The sequence below is a fragment of the Protopterus annectens genome, chromosome 8.part1, assembly GCF_019279795.1.
Source record: "Protopterus annectens isolate FY-2018-M chromosome 8.part1, PAN1.0, whole genome shotgun sequence".
In the NCBI taxonomy this organism is placed as follows: domain Eukaryota; kingdom Metazoa; phylum Chordata; order Ceratodontiformes; family Protopteridae; genus Protopterus; species Protopterus annectens.
The window spans coordinates 262230170-262250333 of NC_056742.1; the positions used below are offsets into that span (position 1 = coordinate 262230170).

The 20164-nt window shown below is 41.4% G+C and overlaps 1 protein-coding gene across 2 annotated transcripts in view; it reads right to left on the minus strand.

The window, feature by feature from the left end:
* FANCA (FA complementation group A) overlaps positions 1-20164 on the minus strand; it is a 2214801-nt gene that overhangs the window by 10818 nt on the left and 2183819 nt on the right. The gene's annotated exons all lie outside the window — the stretch shown is intronic.

Here is a 20164-nt window from a genome sequence, read left to right on the forward strand (position 1 = left end):
TGCTTCTGTGCTGCAGACTGTTTGGAATTTGGTTTGTAGTCAGTCCCTTGTGGGTTGCTACAGTATCTTAAATTGAAAAGCTCATCAAAAAGCTACAAGTAAAATTTTTCAGTTAAATAACTATGCTGATCAATTTGCAAAAAAGGCAGCAAAAAAAGGAATGCAATTGTATCCTACAGAACACCTTTCTAGTGTACCAAATAAAACCACTGCAGTACATGCCATACAGACATTTTCAGCTCAGAATTTGCAACATGATTTGCTGCAGATCCAAACTAAGTTTGGACTGCATGAAGGGTTAGAAAAATGTACTCTTGTAGGAGAAAGTCCAGGGCAATATTATGCAAAATTTTTTGAAGACTGTTCTAGTCTTCCATATATATCGTACCAACAGGCATGACAGTTAGTGAAATTTAATCATCAGGTATTGGGACATTTGGGTACACAACAGTTAAGGCCCATTGTAAAGAACAAGTACTGGCATCCTCAGTTAAAGAAAATCTGTGATTTAGTGCATGCTGAATATGTTTGTAGGTTAATGCTCAATTAAAAAAAGTCACAGTTACTAAGGGTAACTCCAGTGGATGGACCTTGGAATGCCATCCAAATTGACTCTGCAGGTCCATTAACCCCAGCTAAAGGTGAGTACAGGTATCTTCTAGTGGTAGTTGATGTTTTTTCAAAATGGGTAGAAGCAATTCCTACAAAAACAATGACGGCTAAGGCTACAGCAGAAGCCTTATGGAAAAACATTTTTTTGTCATTGGGGATGGCCACGAGTTATAGAATCCGATAACGGGCCACAATTTGACAGTAATCTGATGAAAGCTTTGTGTGATTTGCTTGGTATCCAGCAATGATTTCATGTTCCTTACCATTCCCAGTCTAATGGGATTGTTGAAAGAATGACCAGGACTCTTAAGGAACACCTTAAGAAAGCCTGCTTGGAAACCGGCGTAAATTGGGTAAAACATTTGCCTGGAATCTTGCTGGGTGTCAGAGCAACTCCACACAGTAAAACAGGGATATCACCTTTTGAAGTTATGACAGGCAAGAAAATGCCTGTACAATTGCCATTTGATCCTACTGTTAGTACAAACAGACCATTATTAGAAATTGCACAGCATCAACAATGGTTAAAAGATATTTCTGAATTGTGTCAAAGCCTATCAGAATTGCAAGCATTCAAATTACGGTCAAAGGATCCTGTTATGCCAGAAGAAAACCTTCCCTATGGGACACAGTTATTGATCAAGATGTTCCAGATGGACGGTCCGTGGGATAGTAATTGGCAAGGACCTTTTGAAATAATTGCTCAGTTAGGACCTCTACTGTACAAAGTTAAAGGAAAGAAAAAGAGCAAAATAATTCTTGTTCATAGAGATCAGTTGAAAGTCATTAAGTGACTTCATGTTTTGTGTATTTTTTTTTTTTTTGTAGACTCACGGCAAATGCCAAGTCTAAAACTGTTGAAAAAGCATCTATCAAAACAACTTTTCAGATTAATACCACTTACGTGGAAAGGTTATATTATTGTACATAATGAAGATTCCGTTTGTTATTGTACTGACTATACTCATTGGAGCCCTTAGGGTAGAGTGTCAAACAAGAGAAATGCAAGTTTGGAAAATAAACAATGACAATAATACTCTAAAGCTAGGTTGGCATGAATGCTCAAAAATAAATCTTTTTTGCGAGCAAAGACAGCAGGACAACTTCATTTGTCCATCTAATGCTAATTGTACCTTTGGGCATACAACAGTTCCCAGTAACATTACCTTTTGTTCCACAGTTATGGGTCATTATTACATTCGACCAAATAGTCCTAACATAAACCTTGAATTTGATTCCAAAGTTTCTATTAAATGTTGTCAATTTCTCATACCAGAAGGGTATGAGTATTGGTTACCACAATTTGAAGGTAATTATATAGATATGAGAGGAAAAACAGATAAAATAGAGTATTGTACACAGATTCAAAATGGACTAATTTGTGGACAGCATTCGCCTGTCTATGAACCATGCTTACTGCAGCATTCTGTTAATTTGTGTAAATGGACTATTATGCTTTCTTCTTTTCAACTGTTTATATAAGTGGCTCCTCAGTATATTTGTCTGGTTACAGATCAAGATGTAGGTCATAATTTAAAATGACCTTTTGTAGGATGTTTATCACATGTTGATGTCCTTAAATGGAATAATAAGAGCTATGTGTTTACTGAACCCATAGAAGTGAATATTTCCAAGAACTGGAATTATGACTTAATACAGCTTCCCAATATATCTGTATCCTTGGATAATTTAAAAAACATAATGAACAATACTAAAATTCTCAGAGAGTATTTGGAAAAAAAGAAATGAAAGTATTCTGTATTATGAGGCATTAAGCATCATTCCAAAAGATAAACTACTTAGTTTGGCTGAAAAGACCAAAAAAAGACACTGCTCATAATTGGTGGGATATCTTTACTGGTTGGTCAAAATCAGGAAAAAACTGTTAAGTTGGTTGATACATCCTGTATTAGTAGTGTAAGCCATTATAGTCATACTATCTGGAATTGCTATTTAAGTTGTCATTTGCAAAAAACTTAAAGAATTTAACAAATCATGATGGTTAACCTAGATAAACTGGGAAAGGTTTCAGTGTGTACAACTGAAGTTGAAAATGAACAGTCATTTCCACTTTTTAAATGAAAAGAGGGAATTGTGAACAGGTTAAAATGGACGTCAGTGGATTTTTTCTGAAAATGTAAAATAAATGTTCTGCATTTCAGTGTATACAGTGCACGCAGTTAACGAACTTGGCAAAAACATATAGCTTGGCATTTATTGTTGTTAAGAATCAGAAGTAAAACATTTTATCGCTTATAAATTATGCAGTTTGTGAAATTTATTATCTACAAGCAGGTCAAGATGAACTCTTGCATGCAGCTGTGTCTCGTCAATATGGTACGCAAGATAGGCCAAGGACAAAAGGAGTTATTCTTCAGGAACAGAATGTTTAAGATATGGAAAACAAACTGTCAGCAGACCAGCTTGAAAGGAAAGACTTATTATTCTGGCAAATTCTCAAAACTGCTGATGCAGGCAGAAAAGACACTATAAAGATTGGGACTTTTTCTTTTGTATCAGAGACTTTGGTTATTCTAAGCTGAAGCATGTTTTAAAGTATATACCTTTCACTGTTAAGCTAGTGTGCAGTAAATGAATATCGTAATAGCAGAACTGTCTCAGTGTCTTCACTGAGTAAAGGTACAGACTACCTGAATAGTGTAGTATAACTTTAACAGCATGTGCTATGTGCCTGTTTACTCTGAAATAAGGATCCAGCAAACATTAAAACAGAAGAGAGGCAGGGCAACTAGAAATATCTGGACCTAAGAAAGGGTCCTAAATAACTAACCATCCAACCTTCCTTCCTCTTGGCAGGGTGCTCTTTCCCAAATGAATACTGTGCAGGAACTCCTAGGAGGAGGTACAGCAGATGGGAGCATGCTCAGAATAGCAGAGAGTTCACAACATCCTCCCAAACTCTCTTTTAACTTCTGAAGCTGTGCCCAGCTACAATACTTGGAACAAATATGGGCAATTGAATAGGCTGGAGCAGTGCAAATGCTGTAGAAATGTCCTCTGAAGTATGTACTAATGTAGAGAATGGATACTATCTGGTTCTGTCAGACTTCTACTAAGAAAGTAACACATTAATTAAATGTTTTAAGTACTCAGATGTAGTCTAGTAACTTATCTGCCTTGTCTGCCTTTAGGGGGAAAAAAAGAAAGTTTTTTTTTTTTTTTTTTAACAGAGACATATGATGAAGTATTTCACATCTCTATGGATATCTAATTTAGATATTTTTCAAAATACAGACTGGCAGCTGAATGGACTACTTTAGCTTGAGTTAAACTTGGTATAAGGAATTTAGGATTAGTGCAAAAAAAAAAAAACTTTTTTGTAAGAGCCCAGATAAGGTTTCTTCAACTAAAAAGTTTCTACAGCTAAAATGTTCATAGTTCACAACACATCCATTTAGATGAAAGGTCTTCCATGACAGAAAAGTGAGGTTTCATAAAGTCAAAGGTTAAATCAGAGGAATGGAAAGCATTTTCAGTAAAAAGTTAGATCCCTAGAAGGAACACGAGTTTAGTAGCAAATTTTAACTTGACTAAACCCCTTACATGAAGGTAAAAGCCACATCCAACTGAGTGACCATTCTGCTTGAAACGGGACTGCGAAAATGCAAAAGATAGCAAAATAGCAAGTTGGACCGTAACAGACTACCACAAACCAGGGACTACAATGGATATATGAAACTGGAAGAGGTTACATATTTAGCAGCCAAGCATGAATTTTGAGAATCTTGGAATCTAGCACACTGTCTACGCAACGAACAGCTCCTGTAAAATCAGGCATGGTAGACTAAGTTCTGAGACTCCTCTAACATAATAGAGATCAAATCTATCATTGTAAGAACAAAGCATTTGGAATTTTCTTGACCCGTCACCTTTCTGCATTATCAGAAAAGTCCTTGTAAAAGAGCAGACTATAGTGAAAAGGCAAATGGACTGCCTATAACAGTCTAATGTGTCAAAAATCCCTTAAGAAACACATTGCCAAAAACAGTCCTAATATTAGAAACTCTGTCCAAGCTGTAATGTTTGGTAGACATGTGAGGGGTACACAAGGCTGGACATTCCTGAAATAAGCAGCCACTTTCTTAACATGTCAGTTATTTTAATATTATGTTTATTGGGAAAAAAGACAAACCACTGCATGGTCCTCAAAAAACAAAACTATTCAATTTATGGAGTGGTAGCCTTGGTAGTCTTTTAGTAGCTGAAACACTGGTTATCCCTCAAATATCCTAAATCTGAAAATGGTTATCGAAGCAGGAGTCAAGCATACAGCTGAGGACCCAGGCCATAATGAAATGTGGATAACTCCTGTGGAATACAAGAACTAGTCAGGAGAACTTTGTCGTCTCTCGAAGCATGGAAAACTGGATCTGCGTGGATAATGTGGACCGATGAGGACTATCCTGGAAGATTCCTTCTGGATCTTGATAATGGTCATCTTAATGAAGAGGAATGGAGGAAAAAAACAAATGTGAACCCTCTATGGAAGGTATAATGTATCTAACTAGAAAATTACAAGGATTGGCTTTAGTGAAAAGCTCTGATGCTTTCCATTGTGGCAAACAGAACAACTTCTCACCACTCCTGTCCAGCAAGCAGGTTTCTGTTTTACAAAATGTGTTCCCAACTATAACCTAGTAAATACATTTGCAAGTATTTTCCAGACTGTTGTACCCACCATGACCATACCCATCTAAAAAGGATATACAGGTGTCTATAACCTGTTATATATGTATATCTATTAAATAAAAACAAAACAAAAAAAAACATAAGTAGATGCAAGAAATATGCAATGAAAAAAACTTTGGTGAAACTGCAGTCCACTCAATATTCTCCCATTAAAGCAGTAATTTCCTTTTCCAGTTGGTACTGGTTTGTTTCTATCTAAACTGTGCACTGGAATTTAGCTCTACTGGCCGACACAAGAATTCACCATTGCTTACTTCTAGTCCAGGTCAAATTGTTTCCAGTTAATGAAAAGGCAACCCTGATACTTGCTTCACAGTTCTATAAAATTTTAAACTAGGGCACTGTCTCCCACTGAAATTTATTTTAACATTTGTTTACTGGGAAAGTCCGACTTGGAACAAAGCCAATTTTCAGGAGAGGCCCAGGGAGAAATGCTCCAGACACGTCTTTCAAATGTGGGAGGAAACCTGAGCACCCAGAGGAAACCCACACGAATGCAGGGAGGACATGCAGACTCCGCACAGAAGGCACTCCAGCCGAGAATCAAACCGGAAAACCTCTTACTGTGAGGCAACAATGCTACAGCTGCACCAGTGTGCCGCCTGTCCAAACTGCATTTCAGATAACAAGGACATGCTCAGGGAGGTGAATATGATGAAGCCCTTATCTTGAGCAGACCCACATTCAAAATAACCATAGGAGAAAGAGCATTCTGCAAGCTTTGCCTGCTATCTGGAATCAACTTCCAGCAAAAACAAACATGAAAAAATGAAAGTTATACACTTTCCATAACTAAAGACCCATGTTGTCTCTTTCCATTCGTCAGCCTTTTCCCAGAGACTTTGATTTCAGAGCTTTGCCTCCTCTACCCTGTTACCCCATCCATCTTGGATCTACTTTGTCCCTCACACAGATCTAAGAACTAGCAAGAACAACTCCAGGAACTTAATAAAGGACCCAAAAGTTGACCCCAAAGACTTGGATGCCTGCTCGCAAGGAAGGCAAACCACTATAAGCAGGGGGATAGGAGGGAGTGATGGGTAAACTGAGTGAAAATGGACAACACGGATCTATTGTTATAGTAAGGGCATAACTTTCATATCTAACATTGTCTTTTCTTGTGTAGCTTCAAACTGTGGGATAGAGTCCCCAGCCACATATCATCCCAGGGAGGTCCTAAGAGAGAACATTTTGCAGAATGTTGGAACTAAAACAGGCTCTGGACCTTGACTATACATCTAATTTGTAATGAGACACAAAAGTATAGCAGCTAGCCCAAGCAGAAATGGTAGAAATGTCATCAATTGAGGCTGTTGAGAAAAAAGCAGTAGATGTAGCCAATACCCTGGTAGGCCTTTGAGTTTTGCAGGTAAGGGTCTTCTTCTCAAGTTGCACACAAAGGAAATGTAACCAGAATGACATTTGGATATGGCTGCTTTAGACATTGGCCTGCCCAACCTGGCCTTGGAAAAGGAAAAGAGTTGTTCTGTTTTTGCAAAGGCTTTGGTTCTGTCCAAATAGAATCGCAGCTGTCTACAAATATCCAGTTTAGCAAATATTCACCCTTATTACTGAAGTTTGGGAAGAACACAGGCAAATGAATACCCTGGTTTAAAGTGGACTCCAAAGCTACCTTTGGGTAAAATGAGGGATTAGTCAGGAGTGCAACCCTGTCCATAGGAAAAATGAGATATGGAGAGACAGAGACCTGTTTCACTGATGTAACAGCCACTAGGAAAATAATTTTTTCAAGATAGCAATTTCAAGGAAATGATGGATGAAGGTTTCAAAGGAGTACAAGCCAATACTTACAGTATCAAAGGCAAATCCCAAGGAAGGGTAAGATCTAGAATAGCTGGTCTCAAAAAGAACATACCCCTCAATAAAGCTTGAGATATTTAGGGCAGCTACAGGAGTGTTCTCTCTGCCAATGTGAAAATTAGAAATAGCAGCAAGCAGAACCTTAATAGCAGGACAGCTGAAGACTGCATTGAAAGAGATCAGCAAGGAAATCCAGACTAGCATCAAATGAGACGGGAAAGTGTCTAGACCCTTAGATAAAGTCCAAACCACAAAGTGTTTCCATTTATTAGCACAGATTCCCTGTGTAGAAAGTTTCTGGAAATATAGCAGAATATTGATTACTCTGTCAGAAAGCTTGGGATTCCTGGCTATCAGGGGAACTGGAGAAACCCAGCAGTTAGCCTGAAGCTATGAAGGTTTGGCAGAGAAATCCCTGCCAGATGGGAAATCAATCCTAGAATGAGGTTGTGCTCCAAAGGTGGGTGCCGAAGGTGAAGCCACAGGAAGGAGAATCAGACTTGATGGGGCCAGAAAGGGGCACTGGGAATTGCACTCACTCTGGAATGGGCTGCTTTCAGAAGAAAATTTACTGCAAAGGAATTTGGCAAATAAGCATACAGGAGACCCAGGAACCAAACGTACAAGTGTCCCGGGAACCAGGGTGTAGAAACTGCTGCACTATGTGCTGGACAGGGTGCCATATAGATCACAGCAAGGGGAAAATCCAGACTGCTATATCTGGATTCATGGGCCACTCTTGAGAATAAGGATGTTCCTCTTTAAACTGTCTGCCAAGGTGATAGGCTTCCCTTGGATGAGTGTTGCGATCAGAAACTGTTGAGAGGAAATTGCCCAATACCACACCCTCATGGTTTCCTAACAAAGAGGATAAGACTGAGTTCTCTCTGCTTGTTTAGGTACCAAACCATAGACATATTACCCGAATGAACAGAGATCGCACCCTTGGGAAGAAGGTCCTGAAAGGTGTGCAATGCTAGGAGGACGCACTCTCATCTCCAAGACATTAATGTGGAGATTGGCCTCAGAGGACGACCATGTTCCCTGGACAAGTCTTCCCTTTGGAATGCCCCCCCCCCAAAAAAAAGAGGCATCTGTAGTGAACATGGCCCGAGGCTGAGGAAGAAGAAAGGTCTGCTTGGCGGTGACAAGAAGGGATTCCAACCGTCATCTCACCTGTGCCAGTTAACCATTTGTTACGGCAATCAAGAAATTCATGGGATGTGTTATTAAATGTGACCACTGAGCTGCTAATGTCCACTGCGGGATCCTCATATGGTACCTCACCAGGTGAAGCAGGAGAGTCAATGCTGCCATGCGTCCCAAGAGCCTCAGAATCATGAAAGCCAGGGGGTTTGTGAAACAGAAGCTGATGAGATGTTTATGCTCAAGGAGATGTTAACTTGTGGATGGGAAGTCTTGCTGTCTGCAAAGCTGCATCCAAACGGCATTCTATGAATTCAAACACCTGAACTGGATTTAAACTGGACTTTTCATAGTTCACCATGATCCTTAAGGACAGAAACAAGTAAAGTAAGGAGTCCAAAGCTCTGATGACAGATGCTCTTGTGGAAGTGGTAAGGAGCCAATCATAGAGGTATGGGAAGACGAACTCTTGCAGCCAGGCTGCCACAACTGCCATGCACTTGGCAAACCCCCAGGAGCTGTGATGAGACCAAAGGGCAGTGCTCAGAACTGATAATGACTTGACTCGCAGCTGAAAGCTCAGAAATTTCCTGGAATGCCTCGCAACCTTTATATGATGGTAGGCATCCTTGAGCTCTATCGAGCACATCAAGTTGCTGTTCCTCAAAAGGGACAGAATGAACTGCACTGTGATCATCAGGAAATTGGTCTGTTTGACATACTGGTTCAACTTGGGGAGATCAAAATGGATCTGAGGTCCTCCTTTTTCTTTGGTACTAAACAATCTTGAATACACCCCAAATCCTCTCTGGTCTGGTGGGACCTCTTGGAGGAGTCGGTTGAGAAGCAGTTTCTATACTTCCACCATTGCTTCCCTTCATTAATGGGGTGGCATGTTGGGAAGAGACTTCTGAAGTACTCATCAGAGTGAACAAAAAGGGAATGGTATGACCTCTGGATACAACTCTCAACACCGAAGTGACTTGACAGGATGGTCTCCCAAGCTTTTGGGTGGACAGCCAAGTGTCCTCAGCTGCTTCCAGAGTGCAGCAGTCAGGCAACCCCTCACAGTGCTGGAAGGGATTCCCGAAGAAAGGATTGCAGAAGCCCTGATTCTGCAAACTATCCCTGCTCCTTGGATAGTATCCCCTGCCTCGGAAGGGTGGGGGTAGGGAACTGTCACTAGGGACTTCATGGAAGGTGGCTGTGATTATGAAGAAAGAGGTGCTTCTATCCTTTCTGGTTCTTAGAAAAATAACTCTGAGGAATGCAGAAGTGAACCCCAACAACAAACATCTTTTCATCTTGTTTACTCAAGGTCAGAGTCTCTGACTTTTGAGCCAAACACTGAGGATCCATTCAAAGGGGCACTGACAAAGGATAAACTGCAAAGTTGCATAAGCACATTCAGACATGGTGGCAAATGGAAATGCTGGTGTCTACGGTGTGGGCCCTACCATCATCAACATTAGACAAAAGCCTCGTGGATACCATGGAACTCTCATCTGAGATATCCTTTTTGGTGGCATTGATGGTGTCTACTGCCAGACCCTTGCTCCAATGAGGCATATCCTTGTGTAGAACCAGGACTTTGTTGTGTTTTCAAGGAATAGCCTCCACCATGGTGGGTTCTCTCCAGGATACCAGATTGATGAGGGTTATCTGGAAAGCGAACCAACCAGGACATGGATGGACCAAACAGAAAGCCTTGAAAAACACTAACTCCTTTGGGAAGGGGATTCCATGGCCCACCCCTCATGCTATTTCAATAATATGAGTAAGTTGCTTCTCATGGGGGGAATTGGCGACCTGTCCCCTTTAGTGAGATTGGTATCATAAGTGAGCGGCTCCTCGGGGGAGTCTAAATGTTTCCTCTTATTAATCTTCATTTGCACCTCCCTTGGGGAGAAGTGGGAGGGATATGGAAGAGGTGGGTGCCCTGACTGCTGGGCGGTCTCGAGGCACATAGGCATGGGCTGTCCCAAAGAAAGCAGATGAGTAACCAAAGACATAGAAGGAAGAAGGGATTGGGACAAATCCGATTTACCTGTTGAAACACCTGTCTCAGAGAAGATCCTATCCATGACATCAAAATAGACACAGAGGCCGGATGGCTGGAACTGGCTCCCTCTGGATATGAAGACATGAGAGAGAACCCAGTGGCCAACATTGATCTAGTCGACTTAGACTTTGAGATTGGAGCAGAGCTATCTAACATTGAAGCACTCAGAAGCAGCGATGACTCTGAAGCTCTGAAAGTCAAACCCATTCCACGAAGTCAGCCCTGAAAATTCGACTTTGACATGGCCGGAGTCGAGAACATCAAGGAGGGTGCCGGTGACTGAAGAGGACATGCCACTGGCAGAGGAGATGGTAGCTGAATAGTCAAACCTGAAAACCTCAGCACCGATGGGGCTCGAGAAGGAAAATACAGATCCGGGGCTGAAGGTGCCACCAGCTTGGTCCTCTGGCATGAGGAGATGGAAATGATCCCTAGTTCCATCTGGATCTGTAGAAGAAACACATCAGCTGCTCTAAAGAAGAGGATTTAAGGATCTCACATGACGTAGCATACCTAGAAGAAGCTGTACAAAATGGCTGTTTGACTTTGAGAACATCACCAAAGCAATGGATGAGAGCAAAATGGTTCACACTGCCTACCTTGTCCTGACCAAGGCATTTGACAGAATACCCCACTTGGGCATTGTTGGCAAACTCAGAAGGTTAGGTATAAACCCTTATGTCACCTCATGGGCAGCCAGTTCGCTGACAGACAGGAGCCAGGAAATTAGAATTAAGGAGTCCACCTCTACAAAGTAGCCAGCCACAAGCTGAGTTCCTCAGGCATCGGTTCTGGGGCCGCTCCTTTTTTGTTTTTATTTCTCTGAAGTGAAGACCAATGTCAATGACCTCTGGCTGACTAAATTTATAGATGATTGCAAATTAGGAGAAGTAGAATCTTCCACAGACACAAATGTTCTCAAGGAATGGTGGACACAGACAGATAACTGTTGTCAGAGACATGCACAAAAACTAGATGCCAAGAAATATATAATGGTATCCTTCAGGAAGTCATTCATCCCTGGTAGCTATCATATTGACAATGCACCTCAAAATGTTGGCCTAGTACAAAGGGACTTGGGGAAACAACAGTAATTCAGCCTTTGACCATTATGTGGTTACCACGGTGAGGAAATCATTCTATGTTGTGCAACTTATAAACAAAGGTATGGCATCCAAGCTGATGAAGGTCATTGTTCCACTGTATTTGGTATTTATCAGACCTATCATTCAGTACAATACCCTCTTTGGTACGTAACTAACCAGGCACACCCAATAACTGGACCATCCAAACAGGTTCCTCACTAAAATAATACAGGACATAAGCAAAATGTCCTTTGCAGACCACCTCAAGGCCATGTCCCTGTATTCAGTTTCCTACAGGCTGTTCACGGGAGAGCTATGCCTGGCATATAGGGCACTGCCAGACCCCACCCTGATGGTCCTTCTGCATATCTGCAAAACAAACAGCACCAGAATTACCCGTTCTTAAGACTTAAATCTTGCCTGTGATATAAATAGGACCTGCTGAAGAGAGAGGTATGTTTCCTTGAGACTACCTAGTCTCTGGAACAGGCTCCCCATCCATGTGAAGTAGGTTCCTCCCTAACCCAATTCAAGTGCAACTGGGACAGCAGGATGGGGAACAGGAAATTCATCCCTGGTTTGGCACCAATGCCTAATGAGACAGAGGCATCCCATAAATGGTCCATCTCCCAGGCCCCTGCTTACACTTATCAAGGATACTAGAACTTGTCAGAGATCTGGAATGCATGGCTAGGCTTAAAAACATATGACTGAGGCTTTGCAAACAGGTCTGAGCTTCAGATCTGGAAAGGAGAAGCTTGGATGCGAGTAAGGGAAGGGGACAATCTTGGAGAAAAATTGGAAGGGGAGAATGGGAAAGAATGTAGAATGAACTCTGGATCAGGATGAAGGCTTACTACAACCCTAAAATCTAGCCTACAACTAACAGCAAATGAGATCTGTGGCGATTAAGTTAGAGTAGAACATTACAGGAAGTGGAGGCCTAGCTTCAGGACTGAAGATTCTGAAGGTGCCAGATTCAGATCTGAGTCATATCTGATAACCCACAGATTGAGATGGATGGAAAATACAACATTGGATCAAATATTTCACAGCTAGAACTTTTAGGACTGGAAGGAAGATGTAGGCTGCTAGATAAACTGGAATAAATACTTGGAGACAAGGTTCCTTTAACAGTAGCTTCATGAATGAAACTATACTGGTGCCGAGGATGAAACTCACTTCTAAGAAAAAAAAAACATGAAAGGTCTAAGCCGAGAGGAACAGTCAGCTCTGAGAAATGCAACAGCATCGACGAAAGTCAACACAAAACTTCAGAACAGAATCAATGGAAATGGGTTCAGTGCCAAGATGGCGCTCAAATAGCCTCTATCAACTCCAATATTAAGTTGACATTGAACACTGAGGTCAAAAACGGATGGAGATTGAAACAGTGCTCAACTTGACTTTAAGCTGAAAGCCAGTATGCCATAAATATAATTGGATCTGGAACTAGGGTTGAAGCTGACATGTAAAATGGCCTCAATACAAGGTAAGTATTTGATATTCCTTGTGCTGGACATCAAACCCAGAGCTAGGGATGGTATCAAGAAAAGCACAAGCTATCTTAATATTCAGCCAAAACTGACACTACAGCAGAAATAAGGCAGAAGAGAAGGCCAGAATGAAAAGAATTAGTATAACTGTAAAAAATAACATTCATACGTCAGCAAGACAGTTTCAAGGGCAGAAATTTGAAGTAAACCCCCTAAAACAAAGATTAGCATTTACACATGTAAAGTACAACTCATAAAAATATTACCCATATTACAGAGAGTAAGTTATATCAATATACAGCGGAACTGACATGAAAGCCAAAACTGGGCAGGTAAAAGTGTCACATTGAGAAGAGTTGGCGGAGCTGAAAATGGAAATAAATATGTGCATGTTAGATGGTCTCAATGTTCTTGTTCCATGTTAGAAGCAATAAACCACAAATATAACCCAGAGATTATGCCAAAAATGAGCACCCTCAGAAAAAAAAAAAAAAAAAAAAAACCGCGGCCCATGCATGGTCAGTGAGGAATATCAATAAAGGTCCACAACTGACAATACAGCCAAAATGTGACTGGTGAACGTGCCACAAAAGAACTAGCTCAAATGTGACAAAGTACACTCCTGGAGAGTAACTAAAATATATAGACATTCTAAGTTAAAAACAGTAATCACCACGATATATAGCCATGAGATAAAGGATTGCAATTGTAAAGACAGGAAAGATACCCTAATCTTTATTGGACAAGGAGGCTAAAGAAATACATTCCTAGATTCAAAGTCTAGAATTCAAACACCATGCCTGAAATGACCTCTAAAGAATCTATTAACATTTGCACAGCAAAAATCTAAAAAATACTAATTGTAGAGAGAAAGGGAGGTAGATAAGTTAAACTTTCAATTGTTGATCTTGGAACAGGAGTTTCCAAAGTTGAAAGTGACTGCGGAAAGAAAGTTGAGTTGTGTACGTAAGCTTGAATGCTCATTGCTGCAGTAGTCTTAGCTATATGGGTTGCATCCTGCATAGAATATAACAGCTGGTCAGCTTCCAAAGTTTCAGGGTACCTTCCATGTACCCAAACTCAGTCAGCTTGACTACGCTGATAAAAAAGTCAGGTTTGGGCACCAAGTCCTTCAGACCTGCCACCAAAGAGTACTCCTCTGAGGCTTTTAAAGATTGATGGTCAGTTTGTTCTGTTCCTTTGCTGGGCAGGTAGGTTCCCTTTGGAAGCTGACCAGCTGTTATATTCTATGCAGGATGCAACTCATACAGCTAAGGCCACTGCAGCAGTGATCAATATAATGAATAAATAAGGATATCACAAGTACCACTGTAGCCTAGGGACATTTTCAAATTTGAATGAACCTTATACATGGCAGAAAGACCTGGTAAGGGTGGCCTTCAGCACACAGCTATTCAGATGAACTGATGAGTCTTCCTCCTTTCAGCCTAGAGTCCTATGAGAAGAGGAAGATGTATCAGCCCTACCCCATTACTCTCAACAGACTGATTTGCTCCTTTTCTGTTTATAAACCTTGCATTTACATGACTCTTAGCTAATTTATCCAGAGCTGCTCATCACTTGCTATCCACTTCCAAACTAAACTGCACTACCCCAGAATTAGTAACACCATAAATAATTAAATTGTGCTAGTTTAGTTCCCCCCTTGAACTGTACTGCCATTTACTTACCTGCAGTTCATCTATTCTCTTGGCACTCTCTCCATATCACTTACCTACAGTTTTGAGTTAACTGATTGTTTTTGCTTGAATTGCCCATCCTCCAGAATCTGGCTGAGAGACCTGTCAATCACTCCCACAGGACTCCTCCTGCAATTAGTCCCTACCCTCCTCCCCCACTAGGAATGCATAGGACAGAAGTTATATAAGGGCCTCTATTCTCTGTTACCTGATTGTTTTCCAGTCCACAACCCCTCCTAAGAGCAGCTAACAGGTCTTTGACCACTTTGCTCCCCACCCTGCCCCCTATTTCCACCCGCCCCCAGTGGTCCTAGAACAAACCGCTCCCATCATTTTTACCACCAACCACAACACTACTGCCATCTCTAACTCCACCATCTTCCCACTACTACCCCTCCTCTTCTGCTAACATGAATAAGTATACCATACTTGTACTCTTTGCATAGCCTCTCCTTGTATATCTTACATCTTACCAAAACTCCATTATACCCCCACTCAACCACTTCCACTGTACAACTATTCACACCATCACTCATGACTCACCCTCACTCTGCTCCCCTCCCACCAACTCAAGAACCATCCCTATGCATCCCCCACATATTCTATCAACTAAAATACTCAAACTAAATGCATCCCTACAAGTTAACAAAATAACCCCATTACCACATCTATTACCAACTGTACCCAGTCATAAAGTTTACCTAAAATGGAAACTCTTTCACAAACTGATAAAACTAATAACCTCATGCATATCAAAACTTGCCCTCAGTGGAGACATTCACCCCAACCCTGGCCCCTCCATCTCCAACCCCACTTCTAATAATCAGACTAACAACCACAACTTCTCCCAAATCACAGCCAGTAGAAAACTAAATTACCTCCTCCTGCTAAGCCTAAATACCAGAAGTATAACCAACAAAGTCCACAAACTCCATGCCACCACAGAACTGTACTCCCCGGATATAATCATCCTGACAGAAACCTGGCTAAAACCTCACATTACCAGTGAGCAAATCCTCCCTAACTGTTACAACATACTAAGACTAGACCGACTAAACAAGAAAGGAGGTGGTATAGCTATAATATTTAAGCAGCATCTAAACATCCAGATCCTAAACTCATCAGCTCCCCAAATTGCCAATGAAGAAATAATATATACCAACCTGAAAATAAACCAAAATAAAACCATCAACATAACAAGATGCTGCTTCCCACCTGGCCAAAATATCCCTCCAGTAGAAAACCTCCTCAGCTGGACTACCCACCATCTCCCCCAATAGACCATCATTTTAGGTGACTTCAATATTGATTGGCAATCCTGTTGTGGCAACCATCCAACCTATCTTCTAAACCTTCATGGCTTCACCCAACTAGTCCAGTCACCAACCAGAATAAATAAAAACTCCAACAAGCACACTAGCCTGGATTGGACACTAGTCAGCAAGATTCCTCAGTCCTATATAGCAGACTGCCTATCAGATAACCTCAGTGATAATTCCCCAACATTCCTACTCAAAAAACACCTATACCACGTTAAACCTGTCATCTACAGTCAAATACATAAAAAGCTACACTTTAACCCAATCACATTCATCTCATCCCTCAAAGAATGTAACTGGCACCCTCTAAATTACCTCAGCCTAGATGACGCAGTCCAATTTTTTAATACTACCTTCCTAAGCATCCTAAATCACCACGCCCCCATAAGACTTACCAGAACCAAAGTCCAACCCTCCCCATGGCTACAGAAAACCACTAGGTCAGAAATGAAAAACAGAGATAAAGCCTGGGAACACTGGTGCAAAACCAAAACCCCCTCAGTTAGACAGAAATTCCTAGAACTACGCAATAGAGTCAAAAAGCAAATAAAGCAGAACAAAATCCAATACTAACAGTCTGCCCTCAACTCCTCCTAACACAACCCCAAACAATTCTGGACCTCCATAAACTCCATCCTCCACCCAGATAAAATCAATACCCCTCCACTTAACACTCCTCAGAAAATGTTGCTACCTCATTCAACACACACTTCACACACACCGTACTATCACTAGCTAGACAACACAACCCCCTCCCATACACCCCACACCTTCAACCAGTAATCTCCCCACACTCTTCTCATTTTCTCCCATTCCTACCTCCAACATAAGAAAACTCTTAACTAAACTTAAACCCACAAAATTAGCAGTAGACAACCTCCCCAAGTGAATTCCTACAAGTTGAAGCTGACGCCGTAGCCTACCCAGTATCAATTTTGATTAACCAATCTCTGTCAGAATGCTACGTCCCTACACTATGGAAAATATCACACAATTCCCCTCCACAAAGGCGGCCCCTCCACAGAACTAACCAACTACCACCCCATAGCGATTCTATCTCCACTCTCCGAAATACCAGAGAGATGCATTCACTCTCAAATCTCAGAATACCTCCTTTCTAATACTCAACATGGTTTCCGACCAAACCATAGCACCACCACTGCCTTACTCTCTTTTACTAACACTATCCTTCACCATAAAATCAATGGCCATCTCTCCTTGATATGGTCCCACACAAACAACTCATCTCTGTACTCAATAACCTATCCTTCTCTCAGTCAGTCACCAACTGGTTTCAGAGTTACCTGTCTGACCACCAGCAATCTGTTGTATGGGAAAAATACATATCTCCCCAACTACCTGTCTCTATTCATGTTCCCAAAGGATCCATCCTTGGACCCCTACTCTTCTCTATTTTCACCAATAATCTAGCCTCTGCCACCAAACATGGCTCACTCATACAATATGCAGATGACTCAACCATCATCTGCTCAGCCCAGTCCCTACCTGAAATGGAAAAGGTCACACAGGATGCCTTTTCCTCTGTTGAAACCTGGCTATCCGATGCCCAGTTAATACTCAACCCAAACAAAACTAAACTCATCTTCAAACTCACCAAACATACTCAAAACAACTCTCACTTTAACATCACAGCAAAAGACAACACCACTATCCACCCAACAGATCACACCAAACTGCTAGGAGTTGAAATAGACGACAATCTTGACATTCACATATCCATGACCATAAAAAAGTCCACAAAAAACTAGGAACCTTATACAGAAATAAGCAACTCCTCACCAAAGCAGCTAGAATTTCAGTTGCAAATTCACACCTCATCTCCACCCTACTTTATGCCTCTCCAATATATACCAACCCAAGGCAATGTGATCTAAATAAACTCGAGACCAGCTACAACAAAATCACCAAATTCGCCACCGGGGCATCCTACCGCAATCACCACTGTCTCTCACTTACTAAACTAGGCTGGCTAGAACTCCCTCACCTCCTTCAATGGTATCAACTTGCACTCGCTCACAAACTAGTAAACCATCCTCTAAAGGACCCATCCCTCCAGAATCTACTCCAACCCTATCTCACCACCAGACGACTACGATCCAGCAACAAAAATCAATTAAAGGTTACTAGAGCCAATAACACTGCTGGAGAAACACTATTCTCCAGCGCTATAGCCAAATTATGGAACACCCCCCCCCCCCCACAATAACCTCTGTACCATCATGCACCCACTTCAAAGCTTTAAAGCGCACCTAAAAACATGCTGGCTATGCCCTTGTAACTCTTCCCTCTAACTTCTCCCACTCCATCTACCCTCTTCCTATCTTCCACCCCACAAACTACTTTTGATTACAGCAAGCTCTGATACTTCCATGCCTATCTACTTATTATACAGCAGTAACTTCTTATTTTAACAATTAATAACTGCTATGACTTCGTGGATGGAACAGATGCTAGTTGTCTACTGAATTTACTATGTTCTTCATCTGTAACTATGTTTGTAATATTTTAATTGCTAGGATTCTTCATCTCTAACTATGTCTGTAATATTTTAATTTGTGGAGCTTTTCTCCCCGGGCCTCCGCTGAAAATGGACATGCATCCAGTCGGACTTTCCTGGTCAACAAATGTAAATAAATAAATAAATGACACCAGAGACTCTGAGAGATTTTGCTAACATTTGAAGCCATCCTTGGCAAGACAAACCAAATTAAGAATCATTTTGCATTTGTATTACTTATTTTCATTATATTGTGAAAGTTTACTGTGCTACTTTATTGGTTTTTTTTTTTGGCAATTCTTTAAAGTTGCATTTTTAAACTGCGGTAAGGGCTGCTGTTCTGCACTAAAATACATTCTATCTAGTGTTTCTTAGTTAGTATTAGGCATCTGTTTGTGATTCCTTAACACTTGAGCTCCAAACCAGTCATTTTACATTGACAGTCAAAGTCTGAACTCTTGTGGGAGGAAAGGGCTGATTTCACCTGTGTGAGCTGCAAATTGCTGGGGGAAAGCTCTTTTTGTGTATACCTGTTTGGTCTTAGGGCACAATTAGTGTAAAACTTGCTTTTTTCTGATTGTACATTAGCCTTGCATTTGCACGAAGCTGCTAGTCATGCAGTGGCGGTTACTGATGCCTTGTATATATCCAGAAGTTCAAATTTCCTTATAAAAAACACCTCAGAACTTTACCTTAGTCCAGTGTTACTCGCAGGGCAACTAGTTTACACTGTGATTAGCATTTACGTATGAAGTTAGGACTATTTAGGTCTACCTTATGTTATCATATCACCCAGGACTATTGCTCCACAGAGAGCATCGGGTTAGCTGCAGATTACACCAAGCAAGCACCCTTCCCTAGTCTTGTTTCAAACACCCTCCACTCTTATTGCCTTGCAAGTGCGCATTAGGACCTGCAACCATGGACGTGCACTTTCCTGCTACCTCTGCATCGAGCTTGGTCGACATGAACATCCTGAGGAAATGTAGCAATTGCCTTATGTATACCGATAACCACTTAATTCTCTAACAGACAAATACATTATGAGAGAGATGTAGTTACACATTGACGATGGAGGCTAGACTCTCACTTACAGACAAAAAAACCCCAACAAACAGGTTGTCAGTGATTCTCACGTATCACTCACCACACTTCCAAAGGATCACACACATGCAGAGGTGCTCACATGTAACTTACTCAAACCTCAAAGGTCTCTCAGGGGCAGTCCTCAGAAACTCTGCATGCAGACAAACAAGACAATTCCAATCACAATACATAAAGCCACATCTCACTGTGTCTCAACTACCAAGTCCATAAGGCGAAACACTGCACAACCCAATATTCTGGTCATAGGAGACTCAGACACATTGCTATCCCTCTTACCAATACTGGATAAGGAGAAGGTTACTGTTAGTTGCCTATCAGAGGCCAAGATCCACCAAATCACACAAGCACTCAGGTCACCCCCCCCCCCAAGTACCAGCATGACTCAGTCATAGTCTATTTGGGGGGGTTCCGGCGTGTAGCTCGCAAGACAATTCCCTGCGAGCTACATCGCCGAAACCAAATGGCTGCAGCAGCACTTTGCTATAGAGCAACACGGCTGAATAGCATAGCCGCTGCAGCCGTAAACTATGCACAGAAATATTACAACAGGTGGCGATCCCTACGGACAGCTGTCCGGCTGTATTCTAG